The sequence below is a fragment of the Capra hircus genome, chromosome 10, assembly GCF_001704415.2.
Source record: "Capra hircus breed San Clemente chromosome 10, ASM170441v1, whole genome shotgun sequence".
NCBI lineage: Eukaryota > Metazoa > Chordata > Mammalia > Artiodactyla > Bovidae > Capra > Capra hircus.
The window spans coordinates 28,873,638-28,894,578 of record NC_030817.1 but is presented as its reverse complement, the minus strand read 5'-3'; positions in this window follow the sequence as shown (position 1 = coordinate 28,894,578).

Here is a 20,941-nt window from a genome sequence, read left to right as displayed (position 1 = left end):
TATTAATGTCAAATCCAATTATTTATCTGAGACATATAGCTTTAACTCTTGCTCAAAAAAAGTAGTTTATTTCTGAAGATTTCCAGAAGATTTCCTTTTCTGCTTTTAAGCTAGTTCAGTTCAGTTGAGTCACTCAGTCATGTCCGACTCCTTGTGACCCCATGAATCGTAGCACGCCAGGCCTCCCTGTCTATCACCAACTCCCGGAGTTCACTCAAACTCATGTCCATCAAGTCAGTGATGCCATCCAGCCATCTCATCCTCTGTCACCCCCTTCTCCTTCTGCCCCCAGTCCATCCCAGCATCAGGGTCTTTTCAAATGAGTCAACTCTTCGCATGAGGTGGCCAAAGTACTGGAGTTTCAGCTTTAGCATCAGTGAACACCCGGGACTAATCTCCTTTAGAATGGACTGGTTGGATCTCCTTGCAGTCCAACGGACTCTCAAGAGTCTTCTCCAACACCACAGTTCAAAAGCATCAATTCTACAGCACTCAGCTTTCTTCACAGTCCAACTCTCACATCCATATATGACTACTGGAAAAACCATAGCCTTAACTAGATGGTTACAGTTCTGTGTATTCTTGCCACCTTTTCTTAATATCTTCTCCTTCGGTTCGGTCCATACCATTTCTGTCCTTTATCAAGCCCATATCTGGTGATACTAATTGTTGAGAGTCAGGTGTGTAGTAGTGGTGAATTTTCCTTTGTCTGCTTACTTTGTACTTCACCAGGAGTACCCCAGGCTTTCTGTCCCATCATTTGAAAGATAATGTTTACCTTGAATTAAATTTCCATGTATATGAGAGTCCATTCTTGAATTCGCTGCTCTGTGTCACTGATATGCTTTCCTATTCTTCTGCTACTGGTCCACTACTTCATAATAGCCTTAATGGACATTTGGATATCTTGTAGAGTAAGCCACCACACACTATTGGTTTTCACATTAAAAAAAGAAGTCTGTATGTTCTTACTCATACAGTTGGGAATCAGCTGTCAGGTTCAGTGATCATTGTAGAGTCATTGGAGAGAAGTTATATATTTACAGTAGTAAATTTGTCCATACAGGGACACTGTTGGGGAGGTCATCTAGAGGACTTGAGTACCATGTGGCCAGTGAGCCCCACCTGGGTAATCGTAGGCACCTCACCTCCTTTCTGTCCTTGGAAGGTACATTCTGCCCATCATTCCCACATTAGGAACTATTCCAAGGACATAGCCGTGAGAGAATAAGGTGTGAATGAGACCATGTGATCCGAATACGTGGATGAACCCAGTTAAGGCCTCCGTATAAGGTCAAGGTTCTGTTGGGCAGCTGTGGAGATCTATTTATCTGTGGCTGCCTAGGGCAAGCGTCACAGGTATTAATACATTTACATAAATTCCTTAGCTTGTTAAACCTGCCACCTACCAATCTGGTGGTTCTACATCTTTCTTTAGTCTCTCCTTGCCTTCCATGTATGGGGATCAATTTGTAAACCAGCAGATACACTAAGTCTTTCTGTTTTTTCAAGTTTCTTTTATATCCGCCAGTGAGCACTTTTTTGAAATTGAAGTATATTTAATTTACAATGTTGTTTTATCCAGTGGGGTTTTACAGTTCATTTCCCTAAGGCTTTGCACATCTGTTTTAGCTTTATTGCTAATTAGTTCATGGGCTTTGTTGCTATAGAGAATTGGATAATTTTTAAAAATTAAATTTGCTCAGCTATCATTGTTGAGTTATAGGAAATCTGTTGATTATTTTGTTGTTGATCTTATCTAGCCACTTTACTGAATCTAATAGTTTTCTACTTCATTTACCTCATTTACCTAGGTAATAGAGTAACTTCAAAAATGGTAGTTTTATTGCTTTTTTTCTGGTCATTTTAATTATAGATTTTCCTTGGACTTGAGATGTAGTGTTGACTAATAACAGTTCTAATGGGCTTCTTTGTCCTGTTCTTTGTGGAAATATTTTAAATGTTACACAACTAAGTATACAATTTCCTGTAGTTTTCTTCAGTTAGATTTTCATTAGGAAGCATGCGAAATTTTATTGAAATTTTTGGTATCTGTTGATAAGATGCTTTGATTAGTTTCATTTTTCATTTAACAGATTACCTAATGATGAACAATTCTTAACATTTGTAAGATAAATGCTATTCAGTTGTAAAGTCATATTCTTTTAACTCACTTTTGAATTTGAGTTGCTGAGGTCTTGTTTAGGAATTTCCTTTCTCTGTTTGTAGTGAAATGGTTCTTTTTTCTCCTGTTTTGGTATCAAAATTATAATGACTTTGAGCTATTACGCTGAAAAAGGTAAAAGCAAAGGAAATGCACTCCATTTAGGCAATAGTAGTAGTAGCAGTGTTAGTCGCTCAGTCGTGTCCGACTCTTTGCGACCCCATGGACTGTGGCCTGCCAGGCTCCTCTGTTCATGGGATTCTCCAGGCAAGAATACTGGAATGGATTGCCATTCCCTTCTCCAGAGGATCTTCCCGACTCATTTAGCAATACAAGTTATAAAATAAGTACAAAAACATAAAATCTGAAAGCATGGTATTTTAAGGCTGAATTTACCATTATGGAAGTTGACATAATAAAAGTAAATGATTCTATTGGAGGAAAAGATACAGATTATTTTAAAATAAAGAGCACATTGTATGTGTGTATGTAAGATATGTATATATGTTATATATATAATAAATAAAGTTATATACTATGGTGGAACATAACAATCAGAGAAAATGTTATAGTCATATATATTCTTCTTTTTTAAAAACAGCAAATGAAAATAGATGAATAAGGCACTCAATTGCAGAATTTAGAATATTACAGTAAAACAGACATGAAAAAAGCATATACATTCAGAAGTTAATGTATTCTAAAACAGAAATTTGTAGCTTTGGTAAGTAAATTCAACATATAGCTCTCAGAAAAACCAAACCATAAAATAGAGTCATCACTGCCAGTTGGAATAAAAAAAAGGACAAAAAGATTTACAAAGAGTGCTATAACACCATAAATGGGAAACTTGGAAAAATAGGAGGTATGTATAGCTTTCTTTATGCCCATAATGTGAAAATCAAATTAAAATGGATAACTTTCTAAGAAATTGTAAATAACCACAACTGAATAACATGAATCGATAATCTGAAAATACAGATGTCTTTTTTATGAAAATTTTTTGTTAAATATTAATTTGGAAAAATGAAAAAACATGAAGTTGATAAGTTGAAGATAGAGATTATCTAAGAAAAAATTTTAAAAATTATCAAACAAGTGATAGCAATAAAAAAGCTGTGGGTTTAGATGTTCTCACCAATGAATTATTTTAAGCTTTGGAGACATGTATTAACTGTCATGTAATGTAGAAAAAAATTATCTCTTCAATTCACTTTTCAAAAATATTTTGTTGAAATATAGTTGATTTGTAATGTTGTATTAGTTTCAGGTGTATAGCAAAGTGATTTAGTTATATATGTAACACAATAAAATAAATACAGAGAAGAAAGAACAAACTCACTTTGTTTATTCTAAATAGTAAGTTTGGCAGTAAATTAGGAGAATATTTTACCAAGACCAAATTAATTTTACTTTGGGGATATATGGATGATTTGACTAGAAAACTAGTGATAAAGCATATTACATTGTTAAGTTAAAGGAAGAAAATGGAATATTTAAAATTTCAGATAAAAACAAATCTCTGATTAAACTAGATGCATCATTCTATCAAAAATCTATACATTAGGTACTTAATGAAACCCCAGAAGCACTTTCATTATAATTAGGAGTGAGCCAAGAATGTCTACTATTGTCTACTTATATTTAATATTGCCCTAGAATTTCTAGGTATGGGTTCAGAAAGAGATAGACATTATTAGTTTTAGATGGCATTTTTCTACAGACATAATACAAGATAATCTATTATAAAGCCATTATTAGTAAAGAAAATATTTAAATAAGGAGCTGTTAGAAAACTAGCTTTCTGATTAACCAGTAAATATCAGCTAGGAAAAAAAATCATGTAATAGAGATACCATTTAGAATAGCAATAAAAACAAATATTTAAGGTAATAATGAGTATATCCTGTATAATAGAGTTACCATAGTATTAAAAGGATATATGAAAGAGCTGGGACCATATATTTGAGTGGGAGTTCCAAAAACTGGCTCAGAGGTTAAAGCGTCTGCCTGGAATGCAGGAGACCCGAGTTTGATCCCTGGGTCAGGAAGATCCCCTGGAGAAGGAAATGGCAACCCGCTCCAGTACTCTTGCCTGGAGAGTCCCATGGAGGGAGGAGCCTGGTAGGCTACAGTCCATGGGGTCGCAAAGAGTCGACTGAGCGACTTCACTTTCACTTTCCTGAAAACTATGAACATATAGTTTTTCCCAAATTAATTTATGTTTAATAGCATTGTAATAAAATGACTTCTGTTTTATCTTTTCACAAAATTTATTCAGCCTCATGGGAAAACAGTTTTTTTTCATTCATGTTTGCAGGATTATTGGAGACTCTGAGAATGCTGAACTTAATAACAGTTCAGTTCAATCGCTCAGTCATGTCCGACTCTTTGTGACCCCATGAATGGCAGCACTGTAGGCCTCCCTGTCCATCACCAACTCCCAGAGTTCACTCAGACTCACGTCCATCGAGTCAGTGATGCCATCCAGCCATCTCATCCTCTGTCGTCCCCTTCTCCTCCTGCCCCCAATCCCTCAAAGCGTCAGAGTCTTTTCCAATGAGTCAGCTCTTTGCATGAGGTGGCCAAAGAACTGGAGTTTCAGCCTTAGCATCATTCCTTCCAAAGAAATCCCAGGGTTGATCTCCTTCAGAATGGACTGGTTGGATGTCCTTGCAGTCCAAGGGACTCTCAACAGTCTTCTCCAACACCACAGTTCAACAGCATCAATTCTTCAGCGCTCAGCCTTCTTCACAGTCCAACTCTCACATCCATACATGACTACTGGAAAAGCCATTGCCCTAACTAGACAGACCTTAGTTGGCAAAGTAATGTCTCTGCTTTTGAATATGCTATCTAGGTTGGTCATAACTTTTCTTCCAAGGAGTAAGCATCTTTTAATTTCATGGCTGCAGTCACCATCTGCAGTGATTTTGGAACCCCCCAAAAGAAAGTCTGCCACTGTTTCTACTGTTTCCCCATCTATTTGCCATGAAGTGATGGGACCGGATGCCATGATCTTCGTTTTCTGAATGTTGAGCTTTAAGCCAACTTTTTCACCTCTCTTTCACATTCATCAAGAGGCTTTTTAGTTCCTCTTCACTTTCTGCCATAAGGGTGGTGTCATCTGCATATCTGAGGTTATTGACATTTCTCCCAGCAATTTTGATTCCAGCTTGTAAGCACATCCTACTGGAAACACCATAGAACCTCTTCTTTTTCCTGTTTATTTCCACACTGAAGATTATTTATTACTTTTAAGAGAAAAGTATCTTATGCATGAATAGAGACAAAATAGTCCCCATATCCAATCAATAGTTTGGACATCAGGAAACCAGCTTAATTTAATTATAGTTAATTCTTTTAAGATTGAGGCATACTTACATATAACATCCTATTAGTTTCCCATGTTGGCTCCCAGGTGGCGCTAGTGGTAAAGAACCTGCCTGTCAATGCAGGAGACATAAAAAGATGTGGGTTCCATCTCTGGGTTGGAAAGAGCCCCTGGAGGAGGGCATGGCAACCCCCTTCAATATTCTTGCCTGGAGAATCCCCTGGACCAGATATGCAGATGACACCACCATTATGGCAGAAAGTGAAGAGGAACTAAAAAGCCTCTTGATGAATGTGAAAGAGGAGAGTGAAAAAGTTGGCTTAAAGCTCAACATTCAGAAAAGGAGCCTGGTCCCTGGGTCGCAAAGAATCAGACATGACTGAAGCGACTTAGCACAGCACAGTTTTAGATGTACACTGTAATGGTTCAACTTTTGTATATATTATGAAGTGATCACATTTCTAGCTAAACTAGCTAACATACGTCACCACACATAGCTACAGTTTTTTCAGTTTTAATCAAATCTAGCTTATTAACTTTTGGATTTCTGAATCAAGCTTTTAGTGCCTTTTATAGGAAACATCTGCCTCCCCAAATTCTCATTTTATTTTTTCATCTAGGAGATTTATTTATGTCTATGATTAATTTTAGTTAATTTTTATATGATATAAGGAATGGATAAAGATTCTTTTTCTTTTTTGCGTATGGATGCTCAATGTTTGTAGCACCATTGGTTGCAAAGACTATCCTCTTCACTGAATAAACTTCTTATCTTTCTCAAAATGCAATTGCTTGCATAGATATGGGTCTAACTCTGGACTTTTTTTTATTCTAATTACATAGTTATTTATGTTTACAAAAGTGACACACTGTTGTATAACTTTATGAAAAGTCTTGAAATTAGGTAGTATCTGTCACTTAACTTTTTTTTCTGCTTTCCTGAAGTTGTTTGGTGATCCTAGACCTTTTGAATTTTCATATATCTATGGCTGCTAAAAAACCTGCCAAAATTTTGATTGGGATTGTGTTGATGAATGTAGGCATAATTGATACTACCATAATTATCTTACTGAATATATTAACCCATATACATACAATGTGCATTTCTCCACTCATCTTGTGTAGAGAACTTTTAAGATCTGCTCTCTTAGCAACTTTCAAATTTGCAATCCAGTGTTATTAATTATTGTCATCATGCTGTACATTATTTCCCAAGATTTAGTTATTTTGTCACTGGAAATTCATATGTTTGATCCTCTTCACTTATTTCATGCACCCTCCAGGCCCTACCCCTGGCAACTGTCAATTCTCTGTATCTAAGAGCTCTTCTATTGTTTCTTTTTTAGACTCCACACAGATCATATGGTATTAAAAAATTGTTGCAGTGAACATGGGAGTGAATATGTATTTTGCAATCAGTGTTTTCATTTTCTTTTATAACTTCTATTTGGGACTTTCATATATTTTAAAAATCTCTTTGTACAAGTTTGCACTGTATTCATCCATTTTCTCCTGGGTTTGGTAAATATCTTTATGACCATTACTTTGAACTCTTTATCTGGTAGATTACTTATCTCTATTTCATTAAAGTTTTTTCTTCTGATATTTTGATTTTGTTTCTTCATTTGGAACATATTCCTCTGCTTTTTTTTTTTTTTTCATTTTGCTTGATTCTCTGTATTGGGTTCTATAAGTTAGATAAAATAGCCACCACTCCCAGTTTTGAGGGAGTGGACTTGCGTAGGAGATGAAAATTACTGCTTAACCCTGCTCTAGTCTTGTTTGTCTCCCAAAGCTTTGTGATTGTCTAAGCAGCCTATCGCATTTTTAATGGTTTCCAGTAATTGAGAATATGCCAAGACCTGATCAGTGTCACCAAAAGAAGGATATCATTTAGCATCTGGATTCAGGGTGATTGGAAGCCAGACCTTCAGGCAACACTTTTTAAAGTAGGAAAATATATGTTGTCAAATGCATGCAGTCTTATAGGCTGCATAAGCCTTATAAGTCCTACAGGCATCAGCCCTGCTGGCCACCAATGTCGAGTGATCTAGAGGCATCCTCTGGGTGACTGTCAGAAAACCAGGGCTCCAGATGAGTGTACAAGCTCCAGTCTGGGAGGTACTGGTGCTCGGGAGGGCAGCAGAGGGAGAGGGTCCACTTGCTGTAACCTGTAGAGGGGATTATAGTCAGCCCTTAGATGTGTACTTAATTAGAAGCCTGCTTCTCAGGCTGTAGCTCTAATAGGCCTCTGTCACAGGAAGACTGAACTCCTGGGTCTGTAGTTGCTGGCTGGCCCCATGGGTGGTAGCTGTCTGAGAACTTTTTCTCCATTGTATATAATCCTATAGGACCTTCAAGTGTGTCCCACTGGCAACATAGCCAGGAGATGTATAGGCATCCCCTGGCAGCAGCAAAAACTGGGTCATCAGATATAAAAACTGGGACAACAGGATGTGTGTAGAACTACTGTAGATCACCCCAGTTGGAAATATGCACCAAATGAGATGCCTGCCCCTCAGGTTAAGGTTCTAAGACAAGCAAATGAGCCTCTCCTAAAAAGTCTGGGCACTCCTCCACTGGTTGCTTCCATGCTGGGCCTGTGTATCTGAGCAGGTAAACCTTTTAATAGCCATTTCTCAGGGGTGTGAGCCCCATTGGCTTTCAATGTTTTGGCAGTACATGTCTTAAAATTGGGGAGTCCCTGATGCAGGATTGAAACCCTTGACTCTTCAGACAGAACTCTCCAAACTGTGGGCATCTGCACCAGGAGTGGGGTTTCTGGTGAGATTGTCACTCTTAGACACAGACCCTCTTATCTGCTTTGATGTGGGCCATCTCCTTCAGTGGGCTTCCATGGATTGCATTGGCAGGCAGATTCCTTCCCACTTGCACCAACTGAGAAACCTGGTGACCCAGGGGTAAAGAATCCACCTGCAACGCAGGAGATGTGGGTTTGGTTCCTGGGTCGAGAAGATCTCCTGGAGAAGGAAATGGCAAGCCGCTCCTGTATTCTTGCCTGGAAAATCCCAAGGACAGAGGAGCACGGCGGGCTACAGTCCATGGGGTCGCTAAGAGTCAGACACAACTGAGCGACTAAGCACAGCACAGCACAGCACAAAGGCAAAGGAGAGGAATTTATGCTTGAAGTGACAGATGTCAGAGAGTCACTGTAGCGTCTTGAGCAAGGGGCGAGCGGGATGACAGTGATTTTGTAAGGATGTTTAGTCTGACAATAGTGTACACTATGCACTAAGCTGAAGAAGTGATAGTAAAGGGAGCCAGCAGGGCATCACCTATCAATCCCAGAGTCAAGTGCTGAACAGAGGAAGTGGCATGAGGGGGGAGCCTGTGCAGAGGAACCAACTGCTGGATAAGTAATAGGTTGATCGGATTGAAAGAAGAGAAGAGAATCTAGAATAGCTCCAAAATTGCTAGGAGATCAAAAGAAGGGTAGACTTTTATTAAGTGAATTGGAGGTGGTTGGCAAGGCAAGATGAGCCAGGGCATTGTTATTGTTCAGTTGTGTCCGACTCTTTGCAACACTATGGACTGCAGCATGCCAGGCTTCCCTGTCCTTCCCCATCTCCCGGAGTGTGCTCAAACTCACGACCATTGAGTTAGTGACGCCATCCAATCATCTCATCCTCTGTCATCCCCTTCTTCTCCTGCCTTTAATCTTTCCCAGTGTCAGGGTCTTTTCTAATGAGTCAGTTCTTTGCATCAGGTGGCCAAAGTTTTGGAGATTCAGCATCAGTCCTTCCAATGAATATTCAGGGTTGGGAGGGCTCTCCATATCATACAGATAGAAAATTGGGGAGATGTGGTTTTTTAAAAAATGAAGAGAAGTTTCCATTACCCAGAAGGAGGAAGACTGGGAAGCCAAAAGTAAGAGGCTGAGTTTTGAAGATGAGCTCCTGCTGTGGTTGGACCATATATAGGAACTTTATTGAAAGAAGAACTCACTGAAAATACAAAATTAGTTATAAATAGGAAAGAAAATCGGGCTTCCCTGGTGGCTCACTGATAAAGAATCTGCCTGCAATGCAGGGGACCCAGGTTTGATCCCTGGGTTGGGTAGACCCCCTGGAGGAGGGCATGGCAACCCACTCCAGTATTCTTGCCTGGAGAATCCCATGGACAGAGACTGGTGGGCTACAGTCCATTGGGTTGCAAAGAGTTGGACACAACTGAAGTGACTGAGTGCAACAGAGCACAGGAAAGAAAAGTATCATCTGTATTAGATGATGGCCATCTGGGCCTGTGTGCTCAGCTGAAGAATCTCAGTTTGCTGAGCTGCTCACTCATCCCTGGTGAGAGCCAGTGGGCTGATTTACGAGAGACCCTGGCTTTTGAGGAAGAGCCTTGGTGGCCTTGAAGGCAAGTAGGTCCTAAACTGATCTCAAGTAACCAACTGAAATGAATGCTCCCTAAAGCCAAGCACTCCCACCCCTGCCTTTGTTAGTTAGTTAGTTAGTTCAGTCGCTCAGTCATGTTCCACTCTTTGCGACCCCATGAATCGCAGCACGCCAGGCCTCCCTGTCCTTCACCATCTCCTGGAGTTCACTCAGACTCACATCCATCGAATCCATGATGCCATCTAGCCATCTTATCCTCTGTCGTCCCCTTCTCCTTCTGCCCTCAATCTCTCCCAGCATCAGAGTCTTTTCCAATGAGTCAACTCTTCGCATGAGGTGTCCAAAGTACTGGAGTTTCAGTTTTAGCATCATTCCTTCCAAAGAAATCCCAGGGTTGATCTCCTTCAGAATGGACTGGTTGGATCTTCTTGCAGTCCAAGGGACTCTCAAGAGTCTTCTCTAACACCACAGTTCAAATGCATCAATTCTTCGGCCCTCAGCCTTCTTCACAGTCCAACTCTCACATCCATACATGACCACAGGAAAAACCATAGCCTTGACTAGGCAGACCTTAGTCGGCAAAGTAATGTTTCTGCTTTTGAATATACTATCTAGGTTGGTCATAACTTTTCTTCCAAGGAGTAAGCATCTTTTAATTTCATGGCTGCAGTCACCATCTGCAGTGATTTTGGAGCCCCCAAAAATAAAGTCTGACACTGTTTCTACTGTTTCCCCACCTCTTTCCCATGAAGTGATGGGACCAGATGCCATGATCTTCATTTTCTGAATGTTGAGCTTTAAGCCAACTTTTTCACTCTCCTCTTTCACTTTCATCAAGAGGCTTTTTAGCTCCTCTTCACTTTCTGCCATAAGGATGGTGTCATCTGCATATCTGAGGTTATTGATATTTCTCCCGGCAATCTTGATTCCAGCTTGTGTTTCTTCCAGTCCAGTGTTTCTCATGATGTACTCTGCATAGAAGTTAAATAAGCAGGGTGACAATATACAGCCTTGACGTACTCCTTTTCCTATTTGGAACCAGTCTGTTGTTCCATGTCCAGTTCTAACTGTTGCTTCCTGACCTGCATACAGATTTCTCAAGAGGCAGGTTAGGTGGTCTGGTATTCCCATCTCTTTCAGAATTTTCCACAGCTTATTGTGATCCACACAGTCAAAGGCATTGGCATAGTCAATAAAGCAGAAATAGATGTTTTTCTGGAACTCTCTTGCTTTTTCAATGATCCAGCGAATGTTGGCAATTTGATCCCTGGTTCCTCTGCCTTTTCTAAAACCAGCTTGAACATCATAGTTCACGTATTGCTGAAGCCTGGCTTGTAGAATTTTGAGCATTACTTTACTAGCATGTGAGATGAGTGCAATTGTGCGGTAGTTTGAACATTTTTTGGCATTGCTTTTCTTTGGAATTGGAATGAAAACTGACCTTTTCCAGTCCTGTGGCCACTGCTGAGTTTTCCAAATTTGCTGGCATATTGAGTGCAGCACTTTAACAGCATCATCTTTCAGGTTTTGAAACAGCTCAACTGGAATTCCATCACCTCCACTAGCTTTGTTCCTAGTGGTGCTTTCTAAGGCCCACTTGACTTCACATTCCAAGATGTCTAGCTCTAGATGAGTGATCACATCATCATGATTATCTGGGTCGTGAAGATCTTTTTTGTACAGTTCTTCCATTTATTCTTGCCACCTCTTCTTAATATCTTCTGCTTTTGTTAGGTCAAGACCATTTTTGTCTTTTATCGAGCCCATCTTTGCATGAAATGTTCCTTTGCTATCTCTAATTTTCTTGAAGAGATCTCTAGTCTTTCCCATTCTGTTGTTTTCCTCTATTTCTTTGCACTGATCGCTGAAGAAGGCTTTCTTATCTCTCCTTGCTATTCTTTGGAACTCTGCATTCAGATGCTTATATCTTTCCTTTTCTCCGTTGCTTTTCTCCTCTCTTCTTTTCACAGCTATTTGTAAGGCCTCTCCAGACAGCCATTTTGCTTTTGTAAGTATCCCTGCCTTTGTAAGTATCCCTATCTCTGACACCTGCTCTCTCCCCATCCCCCATCTGGTGAATGTGGTAATCCTCTAGGGTAGTGGTCCCCCACCTTTTGGGGACCAGGGACCAGTTTCATGGAAGACGATTTTTTCCACGGTGGGGGCGGGGGGCAGGATATGGTTTCAAATGATTTAAGCACCTTACATTTACTGTACACTTTATTATTATTATTATTACATCAGCTTCACCTCAGATCATCAGACATCAGATTCCAGAGGTTGGAGACTCCTTTTAGGGCTTCTTCCAGTCCTAGGATACCTTGAGTCCATGAGTTAGACATGAGGGAGGAGATACTGAAGTAGAAATACTTTGTAGATAAGTGGAAAAATTCTAAACATCTCCAAAGGTGCTGTGTTTTGTGGCATATAAGACCAGATCTGAGATCCTATGAATCTTGTCCCAACACCCACGGGGCTCTTTAGTTTGGCTGGGACCAACTTAATGAATAGACTCCATACCCTCTGGGTTTTGTGGTAACTGGCTCTGAGTGGTTTGCGAGAAAGGCGAGAACCAGCACCGCCAAGGGAGGACATATGTGCCTTTGCAATTGCTCCTCTCAACATCAGGGTGAGCTCACTGGTCTTCAGATTTAGGCTGTTGGTGATTATATTCAGGCAGCTATTGGAGATTAAAATTTTCAGGCATTTTCTGTGTGATTAAAAAAAAACAATTATAGTAGAAGCCTATGCTATTTTTTCCCTCCACCAAGTGAAAACTATTGTTTGTGAAATGTACTCTCCACTTGATTGTCCCTTCCCACTTTCCAGAGTGTAACAGAACATCTTCTGAGATGACTTAAGGACATGTCTTTCACCAATGGCTGCTGGTATCAGTACATCAGGGAACTGAATTGGCTGTCTCTATTTTCTTCTCTTAACAGGCTGCAGCCTAGTTTCAATGTAGGGACCAGACATCTGGACTATTTGCCAAGTGGATTATTTTTTCACATATCCTGGAAGAAAGAAAATCTATTTTAAAGTAGGTTATTGTAACTGAATGTAAGTAACGAAGCTTCTTGGCAACTCACATCTATAATGTACACTTAAAAGAAGGAAAGGGATGAGGATTTGAACTACAAGGTATTTCTTAAACACTGAGCAGTGCATGTCGGAGAAGGTGATGGCACCCCACTCCAGTGTTCTTGCCTGGAGAATCCCAGGGACAGGGGAGCCTGGTGGGCTGCCGTCTATGGGGTTGCACAGAGTCAGACACGACTGAAGTGACTTAGCAGCAGCAGCAGCAGCAGTGCATGTGATCACATTGTTAACAGAAATCATGTCAATTATCAGCAGTTACTTAGTTGTTGATAAGTGACACAATTTCTGTCCAGCCCAGCCTGGACACCTGTTGCTGTCTGGTCAGTTACTCAGTCTTAGGCAATCAAGGCTCCTCCATAAGTAAAACAACCCATGGCAGCTGACCACAATGAACATCCAGATAACTGAGGGGAGAATTGAGCAGACTACTTTGATCATACCTGAAAAGCTAAGATTTGTTTCACTGGGAAATATGTTTAATCCATTTCTCATCTTATTCCTACAACCTAAAAGCTGAATCAACAAAGAGGTTGAAATGAACATAGCTTGTTTCCCCAGAGTCAAGACTATGCCATACCTGCAAATTTGTATTCAGTTCTTTTCACTTAGTGTAGCAAAATGTATTCTATCATCGAAAAAGCAAGAGAGTTCCAGAAAAACATCTAGTTCTGCTTTATTGACTATGCCAAAGCCTTTGACTGTGTGGATCACAATAAACTGTGGAAAATTCTGAAAGAGATGGGAATACCAGACCACCTAACCTGCCTCTTGAGAAACCTATATGCAGGTCAGGAAGCAACATTTAGAACTGGACATGGAACAACGAACTGGTTCCAAATAGGAAAAGGAGTACATCAAGGCTGTATGTTGTCGCCCTGCTTATTTAACTTCTATGCAGAGTACATCATGAGAAACACTGGGCTGGAGGAAGCACAAGCTGGAATCAAGATTGCTGGGAGAAATATCAATAACCTCAGATATGCAGATGACACCATCCTTATGGCAGAAAGTGAAGAGGAGCTAAAAAGCCTCTTGATGAAAGTGAAAGAGGAGAGTGAAAAAGTTGGCTTAAAGCTCAACATTCAGAAAACGAAGATCATGGCATCCAGTCCCATCACTTCATGGCAAATAAATGGGGAAACAGTGGAAACAGTGTCAGACTTTATTTTTTTGGGCTCCAAAATCACTGCAGATGGTGACTACAGCCATGAAATTAAAAGACGCTTACTCCTTGGAAGGAAAGTTATGACCAACCTAAATAGCATATTAAAAAACAGAGACATTACTTTGTCAACAAAGATCCGTCTAGTCAAAGCTATGGTTTTTCCAGTGGTCATATATGGATGTGAGAGTTGGACTATAAAGAAAGCTGAGCACAAAAGAATTGATGTTTTGAACTGTGGTGTTGGAGAAGACTCTTGAGAGTCCCTTGGACTGCAAGGAGATCCAACCAGTCCATCCTAAAGGAGATCAGTCCTGGGTGTTCATTGGGAGGACTGATGTTGAAACTGAAACTCCAATACTTTGGCTGCCTGATGCAAAGAGCTGATTCATTTTAAAAGACCCTGATGCTGGGAAAGATTGAAGGCAAGAGGAGAAGGGGATGACAGAGGATGAGATGGTTGGATGGCATCACAGACTCAATGGAGATGGGTTTGGGTGGACTCTGGGAGTTGATGATGGACAGGGAGGCCTGGCGTGCTGCAGTTCATGGGGTCGCAAAGAGTCAGACATGACTGAGCGACTGAACTGATTCTTAACTTTTGATAAACATCCTTTGGTATAAAATATTCATTCAATTAGAAGTTCAGTAATGTTACCTTTCTGTTGGATACTTAAATTACTTTAATTTTTGATATTATAAATATCAAAATATTACAAATATGGTGATGTTGTCTATATCATACCTAAAGCTTTTCTAATTTCTAGGATTGGAATTACTAAGCGAAGTTAATATTTATAAGACTCAATATGTATTCTCAAATTAGTTTATAGAATGGTTGTGTTATAGCATCTAAAATTGCTCATATCAGCACACCTTAGTATTTCTTTATCTTTCATTGAAAAAAAGCATAATAAATGACCACTGTTAGAGCATGAAGCAACCATGGAATATGTACATGTGTGCACAAGTGTGGTGAGAGTATGTCTATCTCTTATTTATTCTGGAAAAAGAGCCTGTCAGTGGGAGTCTGGTATATGTGTATTTTCTTTGTGACTTGCTTCTGATTTCTTTTGTATCTTTTTGTTTCTTTTCCTTTTCTACCACACGGACTTCTCACACTTTCACACTCATTATGAATGATGAGGTTGTTTGGGGGCTTCAAAATCTTGCCTTTTTTTTTCATCTTAAAGTGAAGAATGCACATGAGGCCCAATTCCTAGTACATATATAGATGAAAACAGTTGCAGGCAGTGTGTATCTGGTGACAAATGATAGTCCAGGCTCCCTGCTCTGTTGACCGTTATGCTGGTCCCTCTTCTGGGAGCATTTCCCCCCTCCCCTACTTACTCTGATGAACTTTTAGGAACTTCAGGGAAAACTTTGGTGACTGTAAATCGCAATGGCACGCTGAATGAACTTCACCTATCCATTTGAACATTTTCACACAGTCCAAATATGGAAAATGTTGACTTAAATGATACACAAATGCTGGAATTATAGCTGGGTTTGCAAGGGAAAAGGATGAGGGCTCCGACAACCTCTAAGACAGGTGCCGGTGCCCTGCAGGCTTCCACTGTGCTGCCTGCTTGCCAACATCTCCCCCTGGTGGTGGCAAGGTGCTGCCACCGTCCAGCCAGAAAAGAGTGCCCGCTTCTCTGATAGCTCAAACCAAAGTTTGGGATTTGTGCCTTGTTAGTTCTGACTGGCTTTCCCTGGACTCTAAACCCAATCCAGAACCTATCCCTAGACTGGGTTGCCTTTAGGTTACATGTCCTACCCTCAGAGGGACTGTGAGGTGGAATAGATGCCAGGCAAAAATCAGGACACAAAAGTGGCATGCCTGGCAACCATGGATATTATAACTCATAGGGCTCTGCATTCTAGACATCACTTTCGCCAGTAAACCATTAGACTATTAGACCTCTGACCCCTGGGACAATGTCTGTCTTGTTTTTCATCGCTAGGCTACAAGCTTGTGCATGGTAAGCACTCAATGATATTTGTTGAATAGGACTACTGGATTAATATCTCTGAATTCAATCACCTGCTATTTTTGGTAAGTCTGAAATTGTGGCACTGGTAGAGTCTATGACATTTTCAAATCATCTTCGTGAATTATTAAAACTTATAAAAGTCTTACAAAAGGCTTTTTATTTTCTCCCGTGTAAAAGCTGATGATTCTACTGGTAACTTGATCTGTGTTGCCTTCTGTAAATGCAAACTTCCCTTCCTTGGCACCGTTTGTACTTGGGAAGCCCATCTTCATCACCTTTTATTTTCTCCTGGGCTCTAGGCCTGGTTACATCACAGCCAAGGAGCACTTGGCAGCCTCCTTCAGCCCTGTAGATGCAGGGGCACTGTTCAGAGCGTTGGGTGTGCTTCCCAGCATGCAACATCCATAGACAAAGCAAATGTTAAGACTCCTAAAGTCATATGCCATAAGAGGAAGTTAGATAATTCCAAAGGCAGCAAAAAGAAGACTAGTAACCTTTCTAATACTAAAAGGAATATTCAGTGTCACCAGATGTGGCATTAAAACTTATAATGGCACCATCTAAAAGGGCAACAAGAACCAATGACAGGAAAAAAAGGGAACAAGCATTTAGGCAAATTTGTTCATTTTCCTCCAGTATTGGTCTCAAAGTGCTCCACAATTTTTTTTCAGTCATAATTTGCACTTTTATTTGCAATTTCTTTCTTTCTTTCTTTTTTTTACTTTACAGTATTGTACTGGTTTTGCCATACATCAACATGAATCCGCCACAGGTATACTCCACAATTTTTAAAAGCCTCTATGGTTGGACATTGCTATTCTTTTGGTTCTTCTGGTGTCACAAGCATCTCCCTGATGAGAAATGTATAAATCTTTGTGTGCATTCGTTGCTTAATTTTTAAGATCATTTCATAAACTTTAGAATTTACACATCTGTACAGTCTCGAATGATTTCTGATTGTTTGTTGACCTCAGCTTGTGAATAAATCCTTTTGAATACATTCCTGAATGGAGGCATTTCCATCTCAAAGAGACGCAGGAGGTAAGGATTTTCATGTCGTTCCATATGGCCACTTTGCTCTCTCCAAGATTATGAACTGTGATTCTGGGATTCTGCAGTCAGATCCGCTTTTGGGAGACATGCTGCAGTACACGCTCGGCTACTCTAGATGGCGATGTTTAATCACGTTGAAAGCCTGCTCTGCCACTACACAGAGGGAGGCGGATAATTGTATGCAATTGTATATAAATCTGTTAAAATAGAAGAGAGACAACAGTGGGGAAGTGGTCACATAGACTTTGTCTCTAAAGCATTTATTCAAGGCCAGGACTCCAAGAATTCTATCTTGGCGTTAGCTGTTTGTGACATGCCTCTGGAGAAGGGAGTGCGTGCGTGCACGCTAAGTTGCTTCAGTCTGTGTCCGATTCTTTGAGACCCTATGGACTGTAGCCTGCCAAGCTTCTCTGTCCAGGGGATACTCAAAGTAAAAAAACACTGGAGTGGGTTGCCATGCCCTCTGCCCTGGGATCTTCCCGACCCAGGGATTGAACCTGCATCTCTTATGTCTCTTGCATTGGCAGGAGGGGAAGGTCGCAAAGGGTTGGACAGGACTGAAGGGAATTAGCACGCATGCATGCAAGTATTTTGGAGGTTCATAAAGAATGACACACATGGTTTCTGCTTTTCAAAATGTGGTAGTTAATGAAGTGTTATTTGATTATTAACAATATTTTTAAAATATCATAAAGAGCATTTTTTCTTATAAGATTTACAAATAAATTCTTTTAGAATTAAAAAAAATCTAGTTTGGGAAGCCAAGAAAGACTAGGAGTTAATTTGGTGTACACAAGAAGCAGGGTGATGGAGCCAGACAGGGAGAAAAACAGGACGCAAGACCCCAGGATGGGGGAACTGAGGGTCCAGTGGAGAGTGCCACGATATGAGACTAGGGCAGTGTGTTGGGGTGGGGGATCATCTCCTACCTCTTGGCCATACTGTGGACTTTGAATTTATCTGAGAGCATCTGAAGAACTGTGTAGAGGTTTAAAATAAGAAAATAATGGGATCAAATTTGATTTAGAGAAGATCATTGGCAGAACAGCTCAGTGTGTGAATAATGGGTGGTCAGGTGGGAAGCTATGCAGTCTTCTAGGGAAAAGGATTTGATACTGGTGGGGAGGAAGGTGATGGATTTGAGAGATATGTGATAGGTGAAAAAATCAGGAGTTGGTAACTGATTGAGGAGTGAGGTGCATGCGTGCTCAGTTGCTTCAGTCGTGTCTAACTCTTTGTGACCCTATGGACTGTTGCCCGCCAGGCTCCTCTGTCCCTGGGATTCTCCGGGCAAGAATACTGGAGTGGGTTGCTATGCCCTCCTCCAGGGGATCTTCCCTACCCAGGGATCAAACCCTGAACCCACGTCTCTTACATCTCCTGCATTGGCAAGCAGGTTGTTTATCATTAGTACCGCCTGGGAAACCCCGTGGGAAGTGAGGGATAGGGAGTAATCAAGGATGGCAGCTGGTGTCTGGCTTCAGCAAGTAGTTGAGTTGATTAAGATATATAGAACTGGATGAGCAACAGATGTGGGTACTAGATGATGACAATAGCTTTAGACAAGTAGCATCTGCAGCGCCTGAAGTATCCAAATAGTTTGGTTAAATACGTATATCTGCAGTCCAGAAGAGAGTCAGGTAGGATGATGATACTTGAAGTATGATTCCTAGACCAGCAGCACCACTTGGGATTAGAAATGCAAATCCCTGGGCTCCATTCCAGACCTAGTGAATCAGAAACTCTGGGGGTGGAGCCCAGAAATGGTTTAAGAAGCCTTCCAGGTGATTCTGATTCATGCTAACGTTTGAAAACTAGTAGACTAACTCTCCAGTACTGAGTAGTTTTGTAGAAGAGGATGAGTAAGCAAAGGATCTAAGAAATGACAAGAGTTGCTGCAGAAATACTGGGTAAGTATGGAGCCATAGAAGACAAACAGGAGAGGTGAAATGGGTGGCTTGCTCCCTAGAAGTCATATGAAACTAGGAATGAAATAAGTCCACTGTTTTAACAACATGAATGTCACTGGTGATGGTAACTGGACCAATTATGAGGAAATTGTGGGGCAAGCAGCCTGATGAGTGTGGCCCATGAGCCAATCTGTGGCAAAACTGTGAGAGAACCTGGGGACAAATACTTTCATCATTTTCCTTTCCACACTTTGATCTCCTGTTGTTCTCCCTTGAGAAGCCAGCGGGCAAAAGGGGCTTAGAGGACACAGTCCAGAGAACAGAAGCAGGGAGAACGGACCTGGAGGAGACTGCATGCAAGGAACTGCTCATTTCCCACCAGTTTCCCTGAGCTGCCCAGCGTTGCAGATTGGTTAGCCTGGGAGTGGACTCTGAGAAGATGAACGTGTAGGGTATTCAGTATGAGGTGTTTTTGCAATTGATACCCACGGATGGGAGAGAAGGAAGAAATGGGCAGCGAAAGATGAGATGCAGAGTCATCCCAAGGAAGCCCTCATCCAAACACATGGGAAGCTCTGGGCTTCAGTGCCCCTCCAGAATCCCCTTGAGTTTGGAGTAAGGGTCTGGTAATTTTTTTCAACCATTAACTTCAATGATTTATTCATTTTTGGCTGTGCAGGTTTTCTCTGGTCGCTGTGAGCAGGGGCTACTTTTGTTGTGGTGCACGGGGCTCTCGATGTGGTGGCTTCTCTTGTTGCAGAGCACAGGCTTTGGGTGCGTGGGTTTCAGTGGTTGTGTTGCTTGGGCTTAGTTGTTTCACAGTATGTGGACTCTTCCCGGACCAGGGATTGAACCTGTGTCCGCTCCACTGGCAGGCAGATTCTTAACCACTGGACCATCATGGAGGTCCCCTGGTCATGTTTTAGCTGTGTTGATCAGTCACTGGATGCAGACTGAGTATCCAAGCATCACTGTGAATTCAGACCCCTTGCAAAGGTCCTTAAAAGGTTTGGATTTCCCTTTCTTGAGAGTCCAGTTCCCTGAATCAATTGCTTAGGTCTCTGGGGAAAATTTGAGGGGAATCATTTCTTGATACTTGCCACAATGTCACTGGGTGTTTTCTCCTGGAAATCCAGCATATCCTTCAATCATTGGTTTCTGATTCTGAAACCTGACTCAGGTTTAGAAACTGATAAAGGAATCATGACTTTGCTTGGGTTAACTGCCTTCAGATTCTTGATTAACCATCTTGGATTTCTTTGAATAATACATATTGAAAAGCACCCTTGTTGACTGCCCATCTAGTTCACCCCTGCTGCTGCTGCTGCTGCTGCTAAGTTGCTTTAATTGTGTCCGACTCTGTGCGAACCCATAGATGGCAGCCCCCAGGCTCCCCTGTCCCTGGGATTCTCCAGGCAAGAACACTGGAGTGGATTGTCATTTCCTTCTCCAATGCACGAAAGTAAAAAGTGAAAGCGAAGACGCTAAGTTGTGTCCGACTCTTAGCAACCCCATGGGCTGCAGCCCACCAGGCTCCTCCATCCATGGGATATTCCAGGCAAGAGTACTGGAGTGGGGTGCCATTGCCTTCTCCGAGTTCACCCCTAGTGAAACTCTTTTCTATTAAGGATCTATGTATCCCCAAGTTGGTCAGCCCTCTGTCCGCCACCACATTGACCTTGCCACTCATCACAATGCATGCATCCCCCTGGCTTCTACTGGTTAATGTGGGGGCTGGCTTGCTTTCGAGTTAGCATGCTCAGTGGTCATCAGATGTGAGCCCATGTTTGTGTCTCCTACTACCTTTTCTGTCCTTCATAAAAGAGCCACCACCAAACTTCTCGTGAAGTCCTTGTCCCTTTCA